At 38.5% G+C, this 10,226-nt stretch overlaps 1 protein-coding gene across 3 annotated transcripts in view; it reads right to left on the bottom strand.

The window, feature by feature from the left end:
• Positions 1-9,462, bottom strand: part of EYA2 (EYA transcriptional coactivator and phosphatase 2) — an 85,998-nt gene extending 76,536 nt beyond the window's left edge. For 2 of the 3 annotated variants that reach the window (XR_001861641.1, XM_017733116.1), the window contains exon 1: positions 9,377-9,460. The gene's annotated coding sequence lies outside the window, so the exon portion shown is untranslated. Of the gene's footprint in view, positions 1-9,376 lie in introns of all 3 variants that reach the window. The other variant, XM_017733104.1, reaches the window with a different exon arrangement.
• Between the last annotated feature and the right edge of the window lie 764 nt (positions 9,463-10,226).

The raw sequence follows: 10,226 nt of genomic DNA, 5'->3' as shown, positions 1-10,226 counted from the left end.
ACATAGGGGAAGAGTAAACCAGAAAGCCCTCAAGAAGCAAGAGTGCTGCTGCTGCAGGGTCAGCAGCTTGTTCCTTAAAGGAGACTGAAATCCTTGCTTCACTCTCCTCTGGATTGTGATGGCTCCTGCTCCCCCCATCACACCAAGCTGTTGGAAATGGAAGTACTGGAAGGACAAGAGCAGAGTTAAACTCTTGTTACTGCAGCAAAAGGCTAAGTGAGGACACCACACCAGTCTCTGAACACTGGAATAACTTTCTGTTGGGAAAAATGACTTGTCAAGACACTGATGTGGCAGAAACACCGTGATCTCCGCTGGAAGGTTCGAGGTGCAGATATTCTCTAGCAGCTTTTTCATCCAAGTCTTGGATTCAATTCATTTAACACTGTACAAAAGCCATCAGTAAGCAGAGTGTGGCTTTCTTTTTTACAGTCCAGTTCCTCCTCCAACAATCACCAGGACACAGTATGTGCAGTTCGGAGGAGAACTGAGCGTCAGCCTGGGTACTGCTGCGTGTCAGAGCTCCTCCTCTGGAGTCCTATCGAGTGACTTTCCTCCTCAACATGTTCTAATGAATTCCACTGAAGCCTGCAGGTAAAATCCTTCCCTGAGCATTTTGTCCTGATTGATAGCTTTAGAGCCTTCCTTCACACGACTTCAGCTGCTTTCCAGACCTTTATTTTTCTCCTTTTTTCTAACTGTCTCCAACGGGAAGTTGCACTTGGTTTTTTCACTGTACGTTTCTCTTAAAACTGACATCTCTGTATTGTAATGAAGGAACCCCTGGGTATTAGTGACAAATTAGTCACCAGCTAAAGAATATTTTCTTTTCATTTCTATACCAGGTGGAAGATATTAAAATCTCTAGAGGAATTTCACCTACTCTACTACAATAAATCATCACACAATTTTCTTTTAAAGTGACTTAATTTTACTACTTCTAAAACTTCATCACCATTAAAATAATCCTGTGAACTTGGTCAGGGAGACTTTATCATAAACAGTATGTATTTAATTATACTTTGAAAATTAATGCGATTTCACTTTCATACTTTAAATGGTATTTTAAAAATATGGAATTATTCCTTTCTGAGAAGAAAACCCATGTACCTACCACAGGTAGAAATTAGCAGAAAAATATTTTCCCTTCTTTGTTTAATTATCTACTAAGGAACAGTATTTTAAAAATCTCCAGAAGATCCCACACAGTCTGTAAGAAAAGGAGAAATATTGCACTCACTATTCTTTGTTGAAGAACTTGTAAAGTAGCAGCCAAAATAGAGGGGAAAAAACCCTAAAAACACTTAGATAGCTCTCTGAAGCCACAGGCAAAATATTCAGTGAAAGCAGAGATCTATCATTTTCCTTTTTCTAGAAAGCAGTAATATTTTAGTAGTAATGTATTATTAAAAAGTTGATACTCAAAATGTTAACTTTACAACCATGCAAATTTTGTGTCATTTCAGTGGGGTTTTCTACTTATAAGACAGGTAAATTTCTAGTTTAGAATTAAAGCTAAATACTACACAAGTGGCTTACAGCTTCTGATTAAATGGCTTCACATACATTTATGTGCTCTTAATCATCAGTTAAGTTAATTTTTCAAATTATAATAGCTCCATTAAGTAACCCAGCTGCAAAAGAGTTCATTTTACAACTGAAAGTAACACCAAGACCAAAGTTTAAGAGTCCTGCCCCACCAGCAAAGGGAGGGTGGAAGTGCATCTATCAATAAATACAGCACACTAAGTCTACATCCAATAGTTTCTTCCTCTATTTGCCACGAAAAGAGAGAGCAGAAGATCAATTAAAAAGCAGAAATGTAAAACCAAAGCGTTAAATACTACTAGATATTTAAGATCCCACAGTGTTTCCTACAAGTGCAGTGCATCACTCCCCTGCTTCTCCCAGGGGAGTTCCAGCTCCAATAATTACTTTCTGTCTGCTCATAAAGTTCAAGTTCAAAACAATATTCATTTTCCACTTCCTGTCCTAAACCAGGGCACAATGCTTCTGTGCATCGTTAAGCAACCATCCTGCTCCACCACAGACATGGTTAAACCACTGTTGTGATTAAATAATCCTGATCTGTGGCAGGGGGGCTGGGGAAGAAGAAGCCCTTGGCTTTAAGAAGAAAAGCAACAAGCTCCAACATCAACGCATCTGACTTTTAGCAGCAGCATCCTTTATTACATTCAATTAGAAATCAAGCATTTGCCTCCACACCCAACCCCTAATTTGCAGGGGGGCATAAGTGGTGTTTCAAAACTAATCTAGCCCAGAAGTTTTGCTGCATCTCAAATATTTTACAGAAGACTCACTTGGCTTCCTCAGTCCCCCTCCCCATCTATTTCTCTTCCCCAAATTATATTCATCTGCTGCAGTGAACAGGAAGGATGGTTGCCAAACAAACAAAATGAAATCATATATAATAGGCAGAATACGCCTTCCTTCAAACCACAACTCGAGAGTTTTCAGGTGAAGAGACACTGAAGAGGGAAAGACAGCAAAGGTCTGTGAAAGTGGTTATACAGAAATCTTACATTGCCTCGTACAGGGTTACACACATTTACAGCACTGCTGAATGATTATGTATTTCTGGTCAGAGACCTCAGCTTGCCTCTTATTCAGAGAGAAATGAATTTTATTAAAAACAGGATTCCTCTAATGTAGGTATTTACACAACAGGCCACCAAGACTAAACAGAGTAAGGATCTCATAATTTTATTTCAATAAATAAAATGAAAAATCGTGTCTGCCTTGTTTTCCTGCTGCACACCTAACTCCACCAACACACTCAGGAGTACCAGGTCAGAGGAGATGTGATCCCAAGGACTGAGTCGTATCACTGCAAAGTTTTGGTGCAGCAAACAACTACCACTGGTACCAAAAGGGCTGTGGTACTTCCCTCTCAGGGACCTTCCCACCCAATCCAGCTTTTTAACTGCTGCTGGAAACCTTTGCTGATTTGCAAATAGGCCTTTGAGCATGGACAGCACAGAAAGACGTTGATTCCCACTCCCATTTTGCAAGGCTCAGGCACTGAAGAAGTCAGCTGGACTTGCATCGGCCCCAGTTACAATGGGATTTAAAAAAAAAAAGTTTAAATATGCACTTTTGCAACAAGTACAGAAGGTTTAAAACTGCTCCCACTCAATAAGGGTCCAACCCTTATTTGAGTGAAATGATTGGGAACTTGCAGTGAGAGCACGACTGGATCTAATACATTTATGCATAGTTGAACACAAGGAACGAGAAAATTTATGTATTTTGCTACAAGCATTAAGGCTGACTTACTTCTAACTCTATCTCAGTGAAGAGGAGTAGTATCAACACAGCACTTACCAAATGTAAGCTAGCAAATGCCATGGGTTTATAAATTCAAAAATAAAGTCCAGCCTACAAAAAAAAAAAAAAAAAAAAAAAAAAAAAAAAAAAAAAAAAAAAAAAAAAATTGGAAAAAAAAAAAAAAACAAGTGTGTTAAAAAAAAAAAAAAAAAAAAAAAACCAAAAAAAAAAAAAAAAAAAAAAAAAAAAAAAAAAAAAAAAAAAAGAAAGAAAATTTGGATACAGTGAAAATAACATTCACATGTTTTACTTTAAAAAGTGGCGTGTTTCAGAAAAAATTGTGCTTTTTAGTTTGTTAAAGGGTGGAAAAACCTCTTCTTCGAATAAAAAGTATTGCTCAATTTTAGACAAGATTTTGTCTTGTTTCAGCCACAGTAGTGGGGAAAAATAATAAATTTACATAGTTTACAAAAACAAAGTACACATTGTCAACATTTACTGAGAGTAAAGTATTTTGTAAATACATTTTGACCTTACTTAGAATCAAAGAATTGTCAAATAGTTGCAATTAAACTCTAAGGATGGTAACTGAGCACCGAAGAGCAGTCGCAAGGGGAATCAAAACTAGTGATACAGATCTATATTCAAAACTGATCAAAGTTATTTCCAAGTAGCTGTAGGACAATTACACAGCAAACAGCCAAATCAAATATGCCATCAAAAGACACGATTTGCAATAGATGTAGAACTTGTCTTTAAGACAGCTGATGAGCCTCTCTGGGTGGTGCACAAAGTTGTAAATAACTGTGGCCCCCAGACTGCTTTGCTTACTCAACCTATTTAAAAATCAAAAACATTTCAGATGCCTGCCCCACTTTCCCCTCACTGTTTCTTGTGGGTGCCTGAGTAATCCTAGAGGCATTTCCAGCTTTTAAGGCATTTGCTAAGTTTAAGAAACATTCCCCACACCCCCCTTTGTTTGGAAGTACCTGGCTGTCCTGCTCTGGGTGAGTTTCTCTGTGAAGTCTGCCCTTTCCAGCATAGACAGAGGCATCAGTTCTCTGTGGGTTAACCAGTTACTATCTGGGCTGACTAGTATTAAATAATTTTCTTTATTTAGGATTATTTTTTTATTTAGCTGGGCTGCTTTCCTTCTTAAAAGCAGGGATGGCAAACGAGAATTTCTGCACGACAAGACTGAATGTCTAGAGTAAGGTGTTCAAGCCAACAGCATGAACGTACCCATTTTCTCAAACCCTTCTGCACATCTAAGAAGGGGCAAGTAAATCTGGAACTTCTTTGATTACTGCAACCTATAAAAGTAGGAGCCCACAGCCAGGAGCAGGCAGCAGAGAGAAACCCTGTTTGCAGAGGGACATGGCTCTGGTTGAGCTTGAAGTCTGTAATGCTGATTTATGTAAAAACATTCCCGAAGAAGTCTATTATAGTTAAAATAACTCAAGACTTCCATTTTCCTGAATTATTAAGAGGTGCTGCAGCAAAGGCAAGTTGAGGTTCTACCATTAATCAAATTCCTCTCCCAAAAGCAGAGGGGAGATGAATGACACCAGCATTTCATGCAGCACTCACACAAAGACATGGACGTGAAGAAATCTCAGGTTTGTAACCAAATACTTTAAACCTTCACTTCCTTAAGGGGAAACCAGCTGGGAATAAGTTAGAAGTGGGCTATCATCAAGGAAGTTTCTAACATCTGAACAACAAACTTCAGTTCTACCAATCTCTGTGCATCAATAACAAACCCTTCACCTGCTTTTCAAATTGCTAAGGCCCAATTCATATCCAGGCTCTCACAGCCTCGAGCCCATTTTCACTCTTTGTATTCAAACCTGGCAGCAACAACAACAAAAAAACCCCAGCAGTCTTGCAAATAACAAAATCCCACACCCCAACAAAAACAAGCACCCTGCTTCTACCAAATAAATGTCAGTCAACAAAGAGGCACAGATTTCACAATGGCTGAGGTCATCCCCTTTAAGTCATTACGGTTTGTGGGTGAGTTTTCCTGGTGGTTTTAACATTGGTTTCTGTGATTGCAGCTATGCTTATTTATGCATTTAAGGCGTATGATCTAATACAGTTAGGTTTAACTACTTCATTCTTTTGACATTCTTTCCAAATTATAAAAAGGATTCTTGGTGTTTTCACTGCCTTGGTAAAGCAACAAAATTGCTGTCCACATAATTTCTTAAAAATACAGAACAGAGTAAGTACTTGTTGAAAATAATTCAAAGAAAAAAACCCTACCCCAGACATTCCCTCCTCCAAGATAACACTTATTTTTGTTCTCTCTCTCTCCCCTTCTGAGGGAACTTACTATTTTTTTAGAAATAGATGTTTTGCTGGCTTTTTAAAAACAATGTCCAGGCCTTAAGAGTGATTCAGCTACAACTTATAATCAACACAGTAGTTCAGCTTATTTTTTTTAAGCCCTTCTATTTTTACTGTTGTGCTTTTTAAAAACTGCACATTTGCGGTATGCTTCAGTCCCATTGCATCTTGCACAGCCCTTTGAATTCTACAATAATGCTCATTTTATTCAATGCCTTTTGGTTATTATCTACCAAGGATCCTTGCTTGATAAAAATCAAAGAAGGCAATTTTCTACCTTTTTCTAATGGAAATTTAAATTATCTTCTCCCTCCAAGGCACAAAAAGCCCAAAGAGCACCCACCATTCAAATCAGGCTGGAGAAATTCACTGACTTGTAAGAAACATTCAGAAACATTTTCAAGAAGATGAAATGAGAATTAAAATCGTGCACAGAGATGAGTGTGCGCATCTCTCTCCCAATACTGCGTGCAATGCATGGCTATTAGCTTGTATACAGAAGTCACACTAAAATATTTTAAGTAACCTTTTCAAACTTGAGGCCGTGGGTACTTCTATATTTCTGTAGTCCCTGATACAGTTTGGTATGTCCAAGCATGTTCCTAATGAGCAGTAGGAAGGGCGGAGCCCTAATGAGGAGTAGAAAGAGCGGAGAATACCCCACAAGCTCTGTGGAGAGAGAAGGGCCCCATCCTGCTCTGCCCCTGCAGATGAGGTGCCACCTCTCGCAGCTCAGCTCAGCACCACCACCAGGTGCAGCTGTCCTGAGTCCAGCTCTGACACAGCCACACCACACAACAAAACATTATTCAGTGGCACACAAAACACTCTCAGTTCCCAAGCCATCAGACCTCCCCATCTCCCCAATTCTGTAAAATACCTCCATTACAGCCAGGCACTCTGGGCACCACAACAATGTCCCTGGCTCCTCTCTTCCTTCCTGCTCCATCCTTTCCAAGCCGCTTTTTCTAATCGAACCCCAACTAAAACAATCCTCCACAAATTACAACAAACCTTCCTTGAAATTCCCCATAAACCTCACCGCAACCCTGCAGCAGACTTCTGGCTTTCCACAGAGCCTCTGTACCTAAACACCAGGGAAAATACCTCAGCACGGCGCTAATGAAGCGTTTTCCGGACACAGCAGAGGTGACAAACAGAATGAGAGCAAAGCCAAGATGCCATCTCGACTTCAGGCAAACAACCTCTTCTGACCTCTGGCAGCTCCCACACACTATTAAACAAAAAGTATTCTCTCCATGTTAATGAACCATGTACAATCTAACAGATAACGCTGATGTTAAATAAACATGTTTATGTGTGACTCCTAATGCCAGGACTTAGGCAGCTGCAGACAAATAATTTTAAATGGGAAGGATTATGCCCATGTAATCTTTCTCATCTCATTTTACACATCTTTGAAATAATTAAAATACATAATTAAAGCACAAGCAGAAAGACTGAGTGAAAAGAGGTTTGACTATTTTAAATTAAATATTCACTCTGTGACACGCTTGCTGGAACCATCTCTGCAGTGAACATTATTTTGGATCCAATTTTCCTCTCACACCTCTTGCAGCAGTAAATCAAGAGCAACTGAACAGCCTGACAAAGAAGGGAGCTGGATTGGGTTTTGAATGCTGCAATGAAAAAATATTTCACACGAATGCTAAATCTTTATTCCTGCTTTCTCCTCTATCCTGCTTAAAACCTTGGGTAGCACCAAATCTACCTGCAAATGGCAGCACCTCCAGGCCCCAACTGACCCAACCAAGAGGAGCAATTACTTGCATCCTAATTGAAGGGCTTATCCTCACCTGATTAAAACAAGGTGTTTGTTAAACATCATTACTTGAGTTAAGATCTGCAAATAAAGATGAAGTATTGTTTTAAGAATTTGACTGCCATGAAACAATTGTTTTTTGATGGGATCTCTTAACAAACAGTCCCAACCATGATGGTCTTTCTGGCTTTCCAGCAGAAAAGGAAAGAGATTTGACAAGTTCTCCCTATTCATATCATATCAAAGTGAGCAAAATGCCAAGAGGTTTGAGTACTTACTCTTGGGTTTTTTGTAGACATATACTAAAATTAAAAAAATTAAATCTTGTATTCTGTACTAAATTAAGCCACCAAAAAAGAAGGGCGTATTTAAACCTGAATGGCTTTACTTTAGTATATACCATTGTTTATAACACCGAATATATTTTTTGTTCCTAACAATTTTTCTGTCCTGTGCAGTACAATGTGAAATTTAATGAAAGGAAACTGAATGTTAATCCAGGAGCCTCCACCATGCACTAATCAAATTTATATTGCCACTGCTGTGAAAAATACACAGGTACAGGGCAACTATACACTGGAAACAGCGGTATGAGATTTCCCTCCTTGGTCTACCAAATGATCCCTCCACTTACAGGATTTATTTCAATTCTTCATATTAAAACTGCAGTGTTCCACGGCTTATGAAAAGGATTTGAATTTGCAACTTCGTTTAACAGTTTGTCCCGAATAAAAGTTACTCCAGTAAGGCAAAATTAACCCAAAAATATTTTCTTAGCATTCTAAGAACTTCTGCTTGTTTTCACAGATTTGTAAAAGCATTTTTCACTGCATAAGTAATCTTAACAATCATTTCCACAGATTAGGTCCAACAACCTGTGAATTTATTGCAGAAGGAATTTACTGCAAGGAATAATTAGTCTTCAGCACTGTTCATGCTTGTTCTCCGGCTGAAGACACCTTAAGACCATCTGGTTACTGCAAAATTTGGCACAGAAGAAACAAATCTTACTGAAGAGAATTATAGCTGATTTCAGAATAGCTGTTGTACTATTACACATCATAAATAACAGTTGGGAAGACAGCAGAAAATTACTAATGTCTTTAATTGTTTTCTTTGTCAGCAGTGTGTACATACACACACTGACACACAAATACAGCCACGCAGACTTCAGCGCGATGCCTCGCAGGCTTGAAGTTAAACATGCAACTAATATTTGCAGGATTAATAGCTAAATTTTTAGGAAAAAAAAAAGCACATAAACCAGCTACACACAACAACACAGCGACACATGAGACTCTTTAAGTGATACTGTGAGATCAAGTTCTTTGTGTGAATACCTGAGTTTAATTCCTTCTTATAATTCAAGGCATATCCGCACACACCGTGGAGTTGAATATGGGGCTTATTGTTGGAGGGGGAGTTATCAACAACATTTTTATTCCTCCCTAATGAAGCTTTTCTAATGGAACCTAAGACTGCCAAGGTTGTGAGGTATTTGAAACAGGAACCCGTTTCAAAAATTTCAACCAAATAATGGTGATAAGATTAGCGAGTCATGGGAATTGAGTCTCCATGTACTATTTTAAAAGAAAATGAGCTGAGGGGAGTGGGCTAAACAAAGCAAACCAAAACAAATCGATGAGCGTAAACCAAAAGCATACACCACTTGTTATTTAGCCAAATGTTTTGACCTGCTAGTGAGTGAGTAGAAGAGGCACAAGAATTACGTGGACAATTCGACTCCGTAACTTCACAACTCAATTTTACACCATACATTTACTTAAACACTTTCTAAATTAAGGGGTTTAAGTTAGAATAATTAAGTCAAATTATCAGCTGCTGTACCATTTCAAGTGAATTTTCAAAATATGCTTAAAAAGTTTCTGGAATGTCTCCAAAGCTGAGAGTACTGATTAATTTCAAGGCATTTGTACTGCAAGTCTTTCCTACCTGCATGTGTTACATCGGAGGCCACACGATGCCTTCAATTTCAAAGTAGAAATAAAAATTCAGCTTTATTAAGGAATAGAAAGTTTCTCCACGTAAAAAAGGATGATGAGAAAGAATTTATCCTCTGTGAAGCAACAAGTAACAAAATAATGCAACGCTAAATATATGAAACTATCTCAGAAGCATTAGTGTAGACACAGAACAACTAGTTTAAATGTATGCCATCTTTTGTGGACCAGATTGCCCTAATACACACAGATGTGGACTAGCATAAGGAAATTTAGACATGCTTTTTCAATAAATTGGGGGAGAGGAAGGGGAGGGACCCTTCCACGGATGGCACTGCAGAGATAAGAAATTCTCAGTAAATTAATAAAGCCCACAAGAGAGACTAAACAATAAACCATTCCTGCCGCTGCCTTTAACAGCGCTCAGGGATGCGTGAATTTCATACTGCGCTGAACAAAATTTCTGTTAATATTTGATACAGACCAATAAACTGTTTATTGGTTCACTACATGTATTTTAGTAATCACAACGTTATACAACAGAATATATCATTATTGGAAATGTCTGAACAACAGTAGCTGTACACCATGAATTATTTCCTTTAGAGGCCATTCAGTGGGCTCAAGCACAATTTAACACTCAGAAAAGTTTACTTAAACTGCATAAATCACACACAAGTTTTCCTCATAGAAGCAGCCGCGGGAAAGCGCAGTGGCTCATTTTATTTAAAGGCGCGCTTCAGCTTTTAAAATAATTAATAAGCGGGGCTCGCTTGACGGTAAAATCGAACCGCACGCTGCGCAACAATTAACTCCCTCTGCTAATTCTCCGTAGCAACTCC

Source organism: Corvus brachyrhynchos, unplaced genomic scaffold (genome assembly GCF_000691975.1).
Source record: "Corvus brachyrhynchos isolate BGI_N302 unplaced genomic scaffold, ASM69197v1 scaffold10, whole genome shotgun sequence".
Taxonomy (NCBI): Eukaryota; Metazoa; Chordata; class Aves; order Passeriformes; family Corvidae; genus Corvus; species Corvus brachyrhynchos.
The sequence above is the reverse complement of the archived record's forward strand: the minus strand, read 5'-3'. Positions and strand labels throughout refer to the sequence as shown.